Below are 17388 nucleotides of genomic sequence, written 5' to 3'. Positions count from 1 at the left end.
CTTCAGACGTAAAAGTAACTTCGGACATGTCTCAAGGAATTGTTGTAGGACACTACTTTCACACCGTATATGAATCACCAGTAGATAAATGGGTATCCCAATCTGCAGTAGCCCAACCCTTGACCAGGATACCAATAACTCCTCAACAACTACAGAAGCTCGTATTCCAATCTCCAGTTCACTTCTGTAGCTTAACCATAGCAGGGTACCAATAAACCCCCGAACAGCTACAATAGCCAGTGTCCCAATCTCCATGTAACTATATAGCTTATCTCTAGAGTAAAAGTGCATTTACGGTGTTAGTGGCTTTTCTGTTGCATGTTGCAGTTGGTAATTGTGTGCGCGGGGAATTATGGGAAGTGAATATGCCGAATGATGAGTCGGATATAACAAGACACGGGAATCCATGAGAAAATAGCTCTCGATAAACGTCGTAAATGGATCAATCTATTTTAATTAAATCAAGCGAGAAGGGATGTGAATCAAAATTTTTAATTAAATCATGTGAGAAGGTAGGTGGATCAATGCTTTTAATTAAATCTTGGCAGAAGGTACGTGGATCACTGTTTACTAATCAAAACTTGGGAGACAGTAGGTGGATCAATGTTTTTTAATAACAGAATAGCAGATCATGCTGTTGCATACAGATAAGTCACAACTCTAGAGAAAGACCGGCAGAGGATCGACGCTTGGTACAGGGAGTGGCAATTCACCCTCGACATAAACAAATGTGTTGCGAATAAATAGACATAGACTTTTTATTATATGACTACACGACTACAGATTAATGGATGGAAGCTTTTACTTCCATAAAATATGTAGCAGTATCAGTGCGGAGAGATTTCAATTGGGACAACCATATAAAATTAACCGCGGGTAAGGAAGATGCCAGACTGTGAGATTCATTGGAAGAATCAATAGGAAATTCACTCCATCAACAAAGGAATTAGCTTACAAAACTCACGTTCGACCAATTCTTGAATATTGCTCATCAGTCTGGGATCCGCAACAGATACGATTGATGGAGCAAGTAGAGAAGTTACATAGAAGAGCAGCATGTTTCGTTACAGGTTCCTATAGTAAGTACGGAAGCGCCATCGAGATGATCAGTCATCTCCAGTGGCAAACATTGCAAGAGAGGCGTTCCGCATTACAGTATGTTCTATTGTTAGAATTGCGGGAGCAATCGTTCCCAGAAGAGTCAGTCAGTGTATTGCTTCCTCCTACTTATATCTCGCTGAAAGACCACGAAGGTAGAGAGATTCGGGACCACACGGAGGCTCACCAGCAATCGTTATTCCATTGCACCATACGCGAGTGGAACAAGGAGAGGGGGAAGCGACAGTGGTACACTACGTACCCTCCACCATACACCTTAGGGTGGCTTTCGGAATGCAGATGTAGATATAGATTATTAGGAGGAATAGTCATAAGGTTTTAATTATCACCTCGAAAAAATAAACCTTAAAAATCACAAAAAGACATGGAAAGTGACCTAGGGCTTTAGAAGTACATACAGAGAAGAACATGGAGAATTGTCTGACTTGACCGCATAAGAAATGGGGAAAGAAGGGAAAGGACGTGTACCCATTACAGTCCCGTGTTACGGATAGAACAGAAGAAAGCTGGGATAGTTAGGACATGTCAAAATAATGGAAGAAGACGAGTGGCCAATGACAGCACTTTCATGTCAACCATCTGGATGGAGAATTGGAAGACCACGAAAGCAGTGGCTAAGGGTTATCCAAAAAGCGAGGAGAGAAGAGGAATATATGAGAATGAGAAATAATGGCGAGTTCGAAGCATTTGGCAACAGAGAAGCGGTATGCGACGACCACTGTATGACACCCGTAAAAGTAAAAGAAAAAATAAAAATTTCCTAGTTAATTTTGTTTGTTTGTTTACAAGTGCATGGGCTATTCGGAAAGCATGGTCCGATAGGTCGCGAAATGGAAAGGACAATGAAATTCCGATGAAGCTTTGCACAACAATGTTTGGCAGTGTCTCTAGTATGCCTGCCGATCACGTCAAGTCGCTCTTTTCAGTTCTGAGCACACAGCTAGCGCGTAGAGATGCTTAGAGCAATAGAGTAGTGTCTCCCGCCAAGAATGGGTGCCCGCTGCGAGGTTTCGCTGGATTTCATGCAAACCCGCATAACGTACCTGTCACACATTTCCTTCCTCATGTCAGTTCTCAGCCGTACAGCGCAGGGTCAGTGAGAACGCCCCTACAGAATTTTCGATGATAAGTGTTTGATCACCCGCCATACAGCCGGGAATTAGTTCCCTCTGATCTTCATCTCTCTAACATGAATCTGTGGCTGTGGAGACAACATTCTGGCTCAGACAACAAACTGCGGGCAAGTGCAGAGAAGTAGCGGAAAGCACAGGCGGCCACCCTCTATGACGGGATTATTGGAAAGTTCGTACAATGCTACGAGGAATGTCTAAGTCGGAGCGGCGACTGTGTAAAGAAGTATCTGAAAGATGTAGCAAACTGTTGCAAATAAAACATTTTTGATTTTCACTGTGGTTTCCATCTCACGATCGATCGGACCTCCCTTTCCAGATAGTCGTCCTACACGTCTGCGGACCCGGTACAGATTGGAATCCCCGTGCCAAAGTACCTCTGGCTGTGTGCTACGGTTCTGTGACGGGGGGATTTCAATCTGTAGCGGGACTGAAGACGCGTACTTCCAAACAAATAAACAACATTAATGAGGGTATTTTAGGTTTTCAAGATGATAATGCAAATGTTATGAATAGCCTACGATGGAAAAGTACAATGGCTAACCGGAAAGTAACCTCGATCTTCATGTCCGATGGGAGGCAGTGCAATGAATGCCGAGTTGTACACTGGCTCACGCGATAAGTCAGTGTGCTTAGAACAGTGATAGCAAGAAAGCCACTTTGTTTCTCTTTCGTCTACTGCAGCCGTACAAAATGGGCGTTTCAAATTCGAAATCACACACCACAGGACTGCGGCTCACCATCCATATTTAGATTTCCCGACATTTCCCTAAATCGTTGGAGGAAAATGTCGGGATAGTACCTTTGAAAGGGCGCGGACGATTTCCTTTTCCATCCTTGAAACAGTCAGAGCTTGTGCTCCGTCTCTAACGACCTAGATGTCGACGGGACGTTAACGCCTAATCTTTCTTCCTTCTCTCGCACCTCATGAGAAATAGGTTGTGTAATACGGTGGCAGAAAATCTCAAAGCTGTTCTCATTCTTCGCGAAGTTCGTGTTATGTACGAACCGAATGGGATGAGGTGAAGGCATTCTCCATCAGTGGCGTCATTCAAGACTGAAAATACATGACGTTGCGATAGCCGCCAGTCCTTAGTAACGATCTGTTGCGTAATACTGACAAAAAATCCGTGATAACCAGTGTTTCACGATATCTCATCAGTTGAATGACTGTGATTTCGGACTATCTCGACGTATTCCAGTGATAAGCCGACTGGTGGAGTCGTCTTATCGCAACGCTTCAATGAGTTTCGTACCCATCATCTTCAGACGAAATGTCGGGTTACTGCTGCTGACTGCATATTATAATTTCTCCAAGCTTTGAGAATGTTTGTGGTGAAAGATATTATCTATAGATATTTCCTTCGATAGAAGTTAAAATGGCTCTGAGCACTATGGGACTTAACATCTGAGGTCATCAGTCCCCTAGAACTTAGAACTACTTAAATCTAACTAACCTAAGGACATCACACACATCCATACCCGACGCAGGATTCGAACCTGCGACCGTAGCGGTCTCGCGGTTCCAGACTGAAGGGCCTAGAATCGCTCGGCCACACCGGCCGGCCCTCCGGTGGAAGCCGGATTAATTTTGTTCATATGCAGAGAATGCTCCTAATTTTTTTGTAGCTTAACTTTAATACATTTGTTTTTTCCGAGACTCTCTATTTGTAAGAGGATTGCTCTGAGTCCCTTATACGTTTGTGGGAGTTCGGGTTACTTCACTAGACCGTTTATTACTTCTTTTTCGGAGTTGCTAACGGTCTCATAAAAGGCGAATGCAACTTCGAGAAACCTTGCTCTGAGCGTTTTCATGTCTACGGACTCTCGTGTGTCGGACAGCGCACAGAGACGTGTAATGCCCGTCTTAGTGCCCAATTTTGAACCCTTTGCAGCCTCACAATATGGATTTTGGCTGCGTAGCTGCAGACAGGACAAGCATCTTCTAATCTTGGCCTCACGGCCGTTGTTGCCGCCAGACTACTGTTGACGTTTAGGAGAGGACAGAGCTCATTTAGCTTGGCGCTAGCTTTTTCCTGAGGCCATTGATGAGGGCCGTCCGAGGGAGACGTTGATCCAGGTTATACCTAGGTACTTTGCTGTACCTAGCCATGGTATATTTCGCCTGTGTAACCTGAGCGGAACGCTCTCGTGTCTGCGGTGTAGGGAGAGCTTTTGCCTCTTCTCTGGGTAAGCATCAGAGTCTGAGTGTTTTCATTATTGATCGTGATGCGCTATTTCTTGGGGAAAGTTTCAGTTTTGTTTAAGAGGTTTTATAGTCTCCTATTGCTATTGGTAGCAAACAGAAATGTTGTATCATCAGCATATTGGGCTTTTTGCGTCTGTGGGGCGGTCGGCGTGTCGGCCGTGAATAGGTTGTATAGTGCAAGGCCTATCACCGATCCCTGTGGACTCCAGCCCGTATGCTGCTTTTTGATGATTCTATAGTGTTAATTTTTACGATTGGCTAAGTAGCTCTTCAGCAATTTCCTAGCAGATTAAAACTGTGCGCCGGACCCAGACTCGAACTTGGGACCTTGGCCTTTCACGGGCAAGTGCTCTACCATCTGAGCTACCCAAGCACGACTTACGACCCGTCCCCACAGCTTCAATTCTGCCAGTACCTTGTCTCCTACCTTCCAAACTTCACAGAAGCTTTTCTGCGAACCTGGTAGGGCACTTGGCCGCGAATGGTGAAGGTCCCGAGTTCGAATCTCGGTCCGGACCACAGTTTTAATCTGCCGGGAAGTTCCATATCAGCGTACACTCCGCTGCAGAGTGAAAATCTCATTCAGCTCTTCAGCAGTTTAATGACCTGGCCAGGGAACCCTAGTGTGTACAATTTTTACATTAATCCAATGTGCTACACACTGTTAAAAGCACTAGGACACAGTAGCCTTTCCAGTTACAGGCTTCTATGGCGACTTCGACCACTCTCGTAAGTTGTCATGGTGCTTAATGTTTGCTGCTAAATCCTAACTGGAATTTTTTTAGTATTTCTTCTCTACGTATGTAACCTTCCATGTGAACCAATAGGAGGCACTCTTAGAGCTTACTTGGTGCTGGAAGTAAACTTATGGGTCGGTGGTGCTGGGGGAAGATGGAGTCTTTTCCAGGATTAGTGATGTTACTACTGTTCCTGGATGCTGTTCTCTTGCTCTCTGTACTTCCTCTGCTTTGAGGAAGGGTAGTGGTAGAGTTTATTGTCCTAGGAGATTTACTCTGATCATACGGGTTGCGTCATGATGAGAACTTGTACTTCATGGTAGGTCTTTAAGAATGTGATCAATTGATGGTGTGATCCAAACTGCCAGGGCAATGGCTGTCGAAAAGGTATTTTTTATTCTGGACTTTTGATGGATGGATGACGACGATGTGTCCTCCTGGCGGGAGAGAATGGTCAGGGAATGATACCTTGTGATCACTTGCTTGCGACTGTTTTGATGTTCGTGACGGTCAACGCACAGTGTCGTGTTGCATCAGCTAGGCATGTCACCGATCCCTGTGGACTCCAGCCCGTATGCTGCGTTTGGAAGATTCTATAGTGTCTGGCGGCGTATCTTGGCGGTCTTATATGTGATTGGAGGAGACGACGTCTTCTCTGTGTTCTTCTCGCCGATGCTGCCGACGATCTGGTCCTCCAGTGAGCAGCTATACTGGCCACAGATAGCGCTCAACTGTTCTGATGTCAAGAAGTGACGATGCTCTTTGTCTGGGTGTCGGCGAAATCGTACCGCCACTTGGGTCCCTGGATGAGCACGGTGCGGGCGGCTCCATGGGACGCTAATGCGCCGATGTCTTTCAGAGTGGATTTTGGGTGCCTGTGGGCGCGGACGGCGCTGAGGGCAGCCGGCTGATCGTCCGCTGGTCCCTCCGTTGTAGGTGTAGGACTCTAGGTGGCTCCGTCTCCGGTGTTGCTGCGTCCTGCTGCGTACCCGCTCACACCTCACTGGTGGCGCAGGCAGCTAGCGCCGTTCGTTTCGTTGTTTCTGACCGCTGCCGGTACTTCAGATGCGGGGTTGAAGGGCGTAGGCGGGCACTGACTTGGCTGGAATCACCTCCGTGGCTCGGTGCATTTCTGCAGCCTACAGGCAGGTGATTATTGGTGCTGCGTTGTCCATCCCGGCGCTGTCCCCGGTGGGGGGGATGGCTGGTGGGTTGGTCGTGTCTTCTATTTCCTCCCTGAGCTCGAGCGGCGTGCCTCTTCCGACGCTAGGCGGCTTGCAGGGCAGACCTCTCAATCACATTGACGGCTGTGAACGCGGCAACCGTGTTGTTGATCGTCGACGGCAGCACGCAGAGTTGCACGCATGTTAGCGACTGTTTCGATGGTGCGATGCCGAGACTGCCACTGCCATCAGTATGCCGTTTGCCCTCACTCGGCGCGGCCGGTAGTGGGCTAAAGAGGTCTTGCCGGTGGTGGGGGGAGGTGGCGCGGCCGGTGGTGGGGGAACGCGGCGCGGCCCAGGTGCTGGCATGTAGTCGCAATGTCTGTCCATTCCCTCCGGGGACGCCGCCTCCATAAGAACGGATCGTTTGTGTCTTATTTTTGTAACGGTCGAATCTCACGCTGTGCTGAGATGAAACCCACTATTCTGATTCATTAGATTGTGGTACAGACGTGTTACTACGGCCTATTTGGCAGTTTGAGTCCCGGAACTCGTTGGTGCTGCGTAGCTTCTTCGTTGATGCTATGGTTGCGGCCGCAGACTTACTTGTCTGTCTGCTATAGTCGAACGTTCATGATGTGTTCTGTACCGCACTGTGCGATGCACAGCTGAATCTGTCGGTTGTCCTGCATCCCACATTAGCACTCAACACTGTAAACGCTTGGCGCCTGCAATCCTAGCCAGTCTTTGGTCGAGCCAAGCATGTCTTAATTTTCCACGTTGCATGGAAAACGGTCTTTATTTGAAATTTCGCGATCTTGGTTGTCGGCGGCCCTCATTATGACAGCTCCTCCTGTCAGAGGTGCAACTGATTTCAGGTTGTCCGGTCGCATGGCAGAGGAAACCTACAGATGGTTCAAATGGCTCTGAGCACTATGGGACTTAACATCTGAGGTCATCAGTCCCCTAGACTTAGAACTACTTAAACCTAACTAACCTAAGGACAGCACACACATCCACGCTCGAGGCAGGATTCGAACCTGCGACCGTAGCGGTCGCGCGATTCCAGACTGAAGCGCCTAGAACCGCTCGGCCACAACGGCCGAAAACCTACAGATGTTCCTATGGCATGTCAATGACATTCACGACAACACCAAGCATGACGAGAGAAGAGGGTGAAAGTCTGGACCGCATTTTCGGTCTACAGGAAGAAGACTCACACGGACCTTTATCTCAATGCTGACAGTTGCCACCATTTTGCGCAAGGCAACTCGGTACTAACCATAATAGTAACTGGTCCATCTGCGACAGAAGTGCTTGCCAAGCTACTGCATTACACTTTATCTAAAACTGGTCAGACCAGTACTAGAGTACGCGGCCGTGGTTTCAGAGAAGGTCGCAGACTCATGAACACTGGGTGCAGAACTGAGCTCTGAAACTCGCTCCGCGTCTCCCGAGACTGAATTCAACTCGCCTGCTGCTCGAGGACTCTGGAATTTCGCTTTTGAGGGATACCATCCGGCAGAGTGCACCTGCCTTCTACGAAAAGTCTAGTCAATCTCTCAATCGGCTCATCACGACAGTGGGCCCCCAACCACATCAAAGGTCGACAACACTTAGACCTGACCTGCTGCGAGAATAACAGCAGCATGAGGTAAAATCACGACCACATCGCCAGAAGTCAACCTTGCTGCGAGAATAATCTTCTACACAGCAGTTTGAGGACCATCATCTCCACATTATCTGAGATCAACCTAGCAAGTCATGTAAAACATAACAGTTTAACCGGCACACATGCCAAGCAAACGAGTGCTCTACAGATGCAGCGACCAGCATCCCGATATTTCGTCTGAAGACGATAGGTACGAAACTCACTGAAACTTTACAACAAGACGCCGCCACCTTTCGGCTGATAACTCGAGAAGACTGACAACTTTTCGCTGATTTCTGGATATGTTGCATGAGACCGTGACTTAGCACATAGGGTACCACATGCTCTGAGTTCGATCGGTTCCAAAAATCATTTCTGAGAACCACTGGTAATTGCCTCCCTGGACATTCATTTCCTTTATGATTCTGAAGGAGAAGGCCTTGGAACAGAACTGTGACAACATCAGGCTTTCGTAAGCCATTTCGGAGACAAAACGGCACTCAGTGCTGTGGGACCATATGCCCCCACCACCATCACCCCCCTCCCTCCGCCCCCTCCCTCCCCAGAAAAAGAACAAGCACTTCAAAATCTGTCAGCCAAAACGGCTATGTTACCATTTTAGGGGATGCTAAAGAAATCTTATATGTGGCATTTAATGTGGAAGGAGAATCAGTCCTTAAGCCTACCATGAGACATTAACAAAGCTGCGAAGACTTATTCGAAATAAGCCATACAACTCTTGACTAAGGACTTATTTTTTGTTACGTCAGTTCTAATGAGACGTTTTTGAACATCTGCTCTACAGACCAAACTTAGCTCCAGGTGATTTCTAAAGTGCTTGGTACCACAACGAATCAACGGTGAAATACAGTGTTCAACGCCTTTCTTCGTACAGCTGGCATACATGCTATATAACCGGAAACCCATCGATGCCCCCGACATGAAATGCCTACTTCTGCGTCATGCTCGACATTCGAATGGATGCTCTTGCAGATTCTGAAGAGCAGTTACCTCTTCCCGAGAGCAATAATTTTAGCGAAGTACGGCGAGCTCTGACAGAATCACGATAAAACACGTCTCACTGCTTACACGATTTATGAGCTGAGCTGTATCACCATCCAAGTGTGAGTGTCCCAACATCCTACAATAACGTCAAAGAACGTCGCACCTGTCTCACTTGTTACTACGCAAACACCTATATTCTTTACAGTTCTGCAAACTGTCGCTAAATCTTAATGTGGCAGTACTCAGTCGTTTGTCAAACTTTCATGGGTATAAAATATCTCAAATTCCGCAGTACCCAGCAAGGTGGCGCAGTGGTCAGCGCACTGTCATTCGGGATGAAGACGGTTCAGATCCGAGTCCGGCCATCCTGATTTAGGTTTTCCGTGATTCCCCTGAGTCGCTTCAGGCAGATGTCGGGATGGTTTCTTTGAAAGGGTACGGCCGACTTCCTCGCCATCCTTCCCTAACCCGATGGGGTCTATAACTTCACTCTTTGGTCCCACCCCTTGAATCAAGCAACCAACGAAATTCCGAATTGTCACAACTCTGCCTTCAAATCGGAACTTGAGATCGTGAGGTTTATGCTTGGTTATGCAATACCTTAAAAAGATTTGTTAACAAAACCTACTTCATTTAGAACCAATCAAGTTACTCTCTCCTTCTCTCTCTCTCTCTCTCTCTCTCTCTCTCTCTCTCTCTCTCTCTCTCTCTCTCTCACACACACACACACACACACACACACACACACACACACACACGCGCGCGCGCGCGATTTTGGTGAGGGTTGTATGAGGAACTCGCAGCTGTCTTTTTAAAAGTTGTATCTTTCTCTCTCCTCTCTATTTTTTCTTTTTTTGAAACATTTCAAACCTGTTCTTTTATGCCTTATGCTCTAAAATTATGTTTTCAGTATGTCCTTCGTTTTCATTTTTCTTCTGTCACACCGTGTTTTACCTAATCTTCGTCATCAGGTCGTAGTCTTGTGGTTAATATTGCAGACTCTCGATCACGGGGCTCTGGGTTCGATTCCCAGCCAGGTGGGGGATTTTATGCTTGTCTTATCACCATTTCATCACCATCTACGCGCAGATAGACGAAGTCGCTTTAAATAACAAGACATGCAGCAGGTGGCCGATCATCCCAGGAGGCATCTGCCGGCCAGGACTTCCACACGCACACTTCTTTTTACCTGATCTTCAGTTGAATCTTTCACTAGACCAACGTTATTAATTACATAATAAGTGGTTGAAAATGATCCAAGGTTGAAATCGACCGATCACACAGATGACAAAAAGAATACAGCCAACTTGGACCAGGATTTCATTCTCAAAACACATTGACACTGAGGACCCCAACATAAATAAAAATTTAAAGTGAAGATTTATTTTCGTGAAACGGGTCTGTCGGCTACGATACTGAATTCCCCATGTTTGGGGTGTATCTATATCTGATTCAGAAGTGACAGAAATTGGTCCGCCATTCTGAAGTTTAGCTTTATCTGACAGTTCCCGACTCTGTTACACATTGCACAGTTTGACAGACACCTTAGCATAACCGGCCTGTCTTGCTTTAATGTCTCTACGTCTAATCACGATATAAATAAATGGCGGCGACAAACCTGTTGAAATATTGATGACTGGAAGGATACCGCCTTGCAGTTGAAGATGAATGTGGACGCACCCTTGCCTGTCTGTGAAAATTATATAAATACGCGCTTCTTAATTGCTTTACTTGAGGACACGGTGTAACTAGAACTGCTGTCAGTGAATAAAACTACTACTTTAGAAATATAGCCACAAAGTGGCGTCGCATGTCGTTTTCGCTCTGTAACGACGTTGGATTTTAGGCTAGTCTTTGAGGTTCCATTCAAGTTTCGCATTTTTTCAATGTTGCAGTAGAAGACTGGAAGTGATAAGAAAATAGATACTAATGTTCACAAAAAAACTATGCTGGTCGAAAGTAAAGATGACTTATACGGGGCTTCAATGGAATTGGGAGTTTAGTTAGCGCAGGATGTGAATTAAGGGTATTCGTAGTCAAGACGAAAGCGATGAAGACAGTAGAAGCTAGACTGGTGACTAATTTAGCATAAAATTATGAAATACATAGTAGAAGGAGCGAAATAATTCTCCAGTAGAACAAACATCTCTTAAGAAAAATAATGAACCAGATTATAGTGATAGTCTTGCTGATCTTAGCGACTGAAAGAAAAAAAATTGCAGTTTTTGAATTTTGTTTTAAATTTACAAGCAGCCAGTGCTTGGCCGTTGGTTTGTGATGAAATTATAGTCTTGAGTTAAAACATCTTCGGTCATCGAAAACTTTTCATTATTTTGTAACTTGTTGAACACCTAATTTGCGTTAAAAAGTGCCGAAAACCGGAAGTTAGGTACATCCTAAATAGCTCTAAGAGGGAAAGCGCAAACTCTGCAATGTTACTCTCAGAAATTCTTCGTGGAAGCAGTTTGCTACTGTCTTTTACGAATCACTGATGTCGTGTGGGCTTTGCAGTTGTAAGTGGCTGTGGTGAGAGTTTGCGCACTGTATTGTCCGATACGAACCGAAGAGAGTGAAGTAATTTTTTTCTTCAGTTGAACCTACTAGGTCTCGTAAATTAAAGTGTCGATCCTGCGAATAAGCCGTTATTAATGCTGTCTTGTACCCATAGACATACAAAAAGAATTTAACCCAAGTGTATCAAGAACTGATAAAATTATTTTTGAAAACTGCTGTAGGGTGGAAGACCTGTTGCATTTCTTACATGTGTGATTTCTGTATTAAGTTGCTTATAGAATAACCGGAATGAAAAATGCTCCTATCGTAGCACAGAAAAGGCTAGAATGTCCAGGGCAGAGTTAGGGACATAAAAAGAAAGGAACTAGGTTTTTGACTTATCTGGAAGTTTCTCCAGCGCAGTGAGCGCTCTTAGAAACACCCCCTGTTACATGTATGGGGATGGAATACAAATTTATGTGCTTCTAGACAGTGGGATGCGTCTACAATAGCAAGTACCCGGGAGTGGGGGACCATCTGTAATAGAAGGTATCCAAGAGTTGGGATGCATGCATCCTAAACTTCAGTGACACTGTGTCACATTGCACGACATGTTAGGTGACATAACAGCATGCGTCATGTTATACGACATGACAGATGAGGACATGGTATTATGTTACTTTACTTGACGCGATGCGTTATATTACATGACATGGATGATGATACTGACAAGTAAAAAAGCGCGAATATGTCAAGATATTTTGAATTACATGTCTGTGAAGCTGCCAGGTAAGTTGAAAATTTGGCATTAGACAGCCTTTCTTGGCAACCGATGTAGATTTTTGTTGACGAGGGCAACAACTGATCCAATATAGGGTCTTTTATTGCCTTTCGCACCACGTTGCTTATATCGTGGCAACAGATAAGTCTTTCTCAAAGCAACAGGACGAACATTAGTTATACGTATTTGTATGCCTTCCTGCAAAACTTGAACCGGTTCGTACCAGTTTGAAACATAGAAGATGCGCGCAAAAAGACTCATTGAAACGTTTTTTTGAACGCAAAATTCGAATTAAGCTAGATTTTAGAAATCAGTTTTCAGTTTCATTACAAGAATGTATTTTTCAGTAATATGATTCAAAGTAAACCGTTTCCGAGCATTCTATTCACGTAAGAACCTATTTCACATGATAAATTTAGCTCGACTTTTAACCGTCGTGTCTGGACAGTGGATAAAAATTATTAGATAAAAAAATTTCCTTTTGACTTTATCGATTTACCTAGCAAAAGCATGGACCGATTAGTGCAAGTCTAATACACTCGTATAGAAGTGGTGCGCAGAAACACCGGTGGATCGAATTTGAATCATCACTCTCGCTCCAGTCCGGAATTATATAAAGGTGACCGTTGTTGCACGCAAAATCTCAACGGTGCACATACATATGATGCCATTAGCTGAACATTAATTTCAGCCGAATTAAAATCTTTTGCTAAAAGAATTAATCGATTTGCACAATTTGCCTTGGCGACAGCTCCGGTTGCCGTTCGAACCGTGCTTAATGTACTGGAAAATAGCTGCAGTAAGAAGGTGTTGCAATGGCTACACAAATGGCAACCAATTCCGGCTAAACCAAACACTTACTCCATATTCCTAGCTTAAATGGAAACACCATCACTCCCCCTCTCCGCTCCCTTCCCATCCCCTCCCCTTCCCACCCACCCCCTCCCAGCACCATCTCGCCGAAAACCGCGATTCTCCGCGCGACCTTTTCAGACATACTTGTTACAGTGCGAAAAGTCCTTCCTAGTTACACACGAAGAGTACATCAGCTACAGTCCAGTTCCTGGTTGCTGCGTCCACTGAGGACGCGCAGCTGTATGCCCTTATGTGAGGAATAGCTTTTTGCTGGGTAGCCAACTCTAACTGTCCATTGCAAGCAGTTCCCGTCGCCAAGAAACTGGTTAAAATCGACCCGCATCCACTGGCAACTGTGATTCCTCTAGCGGTAAAGACCAATTGTCACTGACTAGGCGTGATACCTGTCTCTGGTCGCTGTCGATTAAAATCTTCTGTTCTTGCGCCATGTTACATGGCTGCGAGTGGGACGTCATTACTTCAAACACATCCACGTTGATAGAACAACATATCAGCTAACTTCATTCGTGGGATGGTCATAGTCACGTCCAAACACTATGGCTCCTTCTATCGTGTTTTCGAATCACTGACTCCATCCAGCGGACAGGCACCCCCCCCCCCCCTTTCTCTCTCTCACTCACTCTCTCTCTCTCTCTCTCTCCCTCCCTCCCTCCCTCCCTCTCTCTCTCTCCCTCCCTCTCTCTCTCTCTCTCTCTCTCTCTCTCTCAGACACACACACACACACACACACACACACACACACACACACACACACACGTCAGCGGTCACGTGACCGCCTGGTACCAGCCTTACACCACTCACAGCGCTCCAAAGCGACCAGTGCGCTCTTTTAAACAAATGACTAATACTTTGCCCGGTGATCTTATCTTCCTCAGTATTTTTCTGTATAGTTTGTATTTATTATTTATATTTTATCCGGGCTAAATTCCATTTACTTCAGGTGGTTCTTTTGCAGTGTTGCAACCTTCGTGGAAGATAATGCACACACATCAAAAAACGTTTTGCATCGCCCCATTTCAGTTCCCAGAACTCCGGAAGATAGACGTTGACTGTGGATATTATATCACAGATCACAGACACAGTCGCTTTGACTGTTCATAGACGTCAAAGATGTAAACAACTATGGATGAGCAGCGCCTATTAGACGGAGGGGGTCCGACAGCCGATCAGTTCCACTTATTCCACCAGGAAGGAGGTACACGGCTCATGTTGTCTGCAGTTCAGCCATGCCTAGACGGTCAATAGCCCGGTTCGACTTGCCACAAAGGGTTCTCAGCAAGAAAGTGTCCAAGCGTTTCGGAGTGAACCAAAACGATGTTGTTCGGACATGGAGGAGATACAGAGAGACAGGAAATGTCGATCACATGCCTCGCTCAGGCCATCCAAAGGCTACTACTGCAGTGAATGACCGGTACCTACGGATTATGGCTCGGAGGAACGCTGACATCAACGCCACCATGTTGAATAATGCTTTTCATGCAGCAAAAAATGTTCAAATGTGTTGTGTTGGCAGAAGAGCCAACACCGTGTTACTAGAGGAGGCCGAAATGCACGCGTTTTAGCTCACGCAGGCTGGCGTGAGGAGGGAAGGATTATATTGACGTGAGGTTTGGAACATGACGAGGAATTAGAATTCAGAAAGCGGACGTAATTAGTTTGATACTTAACTTTAATCCATTAATGATGAACGTCGCTCTTGACGGTACATGATTCACAATATTATCTGTTCAGAATTACAGTAACTGAATATGGCGTCTTGCTAGGTCGTAGCAAAAGACGTAGCCGAAGGCTATGCTAAACTGTCGTCTCTGCAAATGAGAGCGTATGTAGGCAGTGAACCATCGCTAGCAGAGTCGGCTGTACAACCGGGGCGAGTGCTAGGGAGTCTCTCTCTAGACTAGACCTGCCGTGTGGCGGCGCTCGGTCTGCAATCACTGATAGTGGCGACACGCGGGTCCGACGTATACTAACGGACCGCGGCCGATTTAAAGGCTACCACCTAGCAATTGTGGTGTCTGGCGGTGATACCACAAAATGTGTGTGAAATCTTATGGGACTTAGCTGCTAAGGTCGTCAGTCCCTAAGCTTACACACTACTTGGTTCAAATGGCTCTGAGCACTATGGGACTTAACTACTGTGGTCATCAGTCCCCTAGAACTTAGAACTACTTAAACCTAACTAACCTAAGGACAGCACACACATCCATGCCCGAGGCAGGATTCGAACCTGCGACCGTAGCAGTCGCGCGGTTCCGGACTGCGCGCCTAGAACCGCTAGACCACCGCGGCCGGCTTACACACTACTTAATCTAAATTATCCTAAGGACAAACACACACACTCATGCCCGAAGGAGGACTCGAACCTCCGCCGGGACCAGCCACACAGTCCATACTGCAGCGCCCTAGACTGATCGGCTAATCCCGTGCGGCTTTCGTGCAGCCACAGGACTTCGTGTTACGACTCAAACTGTGCTTAAAAGGCTGCATGATGCGCAACTTCACTCCCGACGTCCATGGCGAAGTCCATCTCTGAAACCACGACTCCACGCAGCGCGGACCCAACAATATGCCGAATGGACCGCTCAGGATTGGCATCACGTTCTCTTCACCGATGAGTGTCGCATATGCCTTGAACCAGACAATCGTCGGAGATGTGTTTGGAGCCAACCCGGTCAAGCAGGATGCCTTAAACACACTGTCCAGCGAGTGCAGCGAGGTGGACGTTCCCTGATGTTTTGGGGTGGCATGATGTGGGGCCGACGAACGCCGCTGGCGGTCATGGAAAGCGCCGTAACGGCTGTACGATACGTGAATTCCATCTTCCGACCGATAGTGCCACCATATTGGCAGCATATTGGCGAGGCATTTGTATTTATGGACAACAGTTCGCGCCCCCATCATGCACATCTCGTTAATGACTTCCTTCAGGATAACGACATCGCTCGACTAGAGTGGCCAGCATGTTCTCCAGACATGAGCCCTATACCCTATCGAACATGCCTGGACGACGTGACTCACTTACTACCCTGAGGGATCCACGCCGAATCGCCGTTGAGGAGTGGGAGAATCTGGACCAACAATGCCTTGATAAACTTGTGGACAGTATGCCACGATGAGTACAGGCATGCATCAGTGAAAGAGGACGTGCTACTGGGTGTTAGAGGTACCGGTGTGTTCAGCAATCTGGACCACCACCTCTGTAGGTCTCGCTGTGTGGTGGTACAACATGCAATGTGCAGTTTTCATGAGCAATAGAAAGGGCGGAAATGATGTTTATGTTGATCTCTATTACAATTTTCTGTACAGGTTCCGGAACTCTCGGAACCGAGGTGATGCAAAACTTTGTTCGTTGTGTGTATTTTGAACTGATGACAATATTAACTCTGACGCTGAAATAAATGTAGAGAAAAAGAAATTTGTGTGTACGTTGTACGATCTGAGGCAAAATGAGAAACGTATGCAACGTAATTCCAAGAAGTAAGGAAGTAGTATTCAGTCATGCGAAATTGCGAGGAGGAAATGCAGACGTTATTGCTCTGAGCTGTGCCTTACTCCAAGTATGAACCCTTCAATAGGCATAAAAGTAAAAGTAATTAATGTTTATTCAGATGATAAAACAAAATGTCATACGTCTCACAGTGTGGTGCGACAACTTCACCTTGACGCGACACCGCTGCGGCGGCTCATCTATGAATACTGCTGTTTGTTTATTCAAGTTTTTTTTTTATTTGAGCCCATGACACCAATTTGACCTTCTATTCAAGAATCTTAGGTCGTCACTGGGAGTTCGTCTTTGAATTTGCACATTAATAGCCAATTACGCTGAGCACAATCATATGAACTGGGGTAGATTTCCGAGTCTGAAAAATGTAATAGTCGAAAAATGTTTTAATACTGCACTCACCTTCACTGACTCGAGAGCGAAACCTCCAGCTACGTTTTATGTGCTGTTCTCTCTTTTATTCCCTTGAAACTGATGCAAGGCAGAGCGGCCACTGTAAATACAAAGCACCATTTTTCAAGTCATTGTATACAAATTGTAAAAAAAAGAAAATATTTGAAAATACGTTGCAGACCAACTTAAACTAATTTTAAAACACAGGGTGATTCTTGTTAACGTTTAAAAACCCACCGAAGCAACGTAGACGACGCCAAAAGAAGTAATTTAATATAAGACATGTGGGGCCGTAAATGTTCGGAAATATCCCAGAAGCGGACGACAAA

The 17388-nt window shown here is 45.9% G+C and overlaps 1 protein-coding gene across 2 annotated transcripts in view; it reads right to left on the bottom strand.

Moving 5' to 3' along the window:
• The window catches only part of LOC124788329, a 200032-nt gene extending 182879 nt beyond the window's left edge, over nt 1-17153 (bottom strand). The window contains exon 1 of one of the 2 annotated variants that reach the window (XM_047255574.1): nt 17069-17153. The gene's annotated coding sequence lies outside the window, so the exon portion shown is untranslated. The remainder of the gene's footprint in view (nt 1-17068) is intronic. The other variant, XM_047255575.1, reaches the window with a different exon arrangement.
• Nucleotides 17154-17388: the final 235 nt, after the last annotated feature.

Source organism: Schistocerca piceifrons, chromosome 3, assembly GCF_021461385.2.
Source record: "Schistocerca piceifrons isolate TAMUIC-IGC-003096 chromosome 3, iqSchPice1.1, whole genome shotgun sequence".
Taxonomy (NCBI): Eukaryota; Metazoa; Arthropoda; class Insecta; order Orthoptera; family Acrididae; genus Schistocerca; species Schistocerca piceifrons.
The sequence above is the reverse complement of the archived record's forward strand: the minus strand, read 5'-3'. Positions and strand labels throughout refer to the sequence as shown.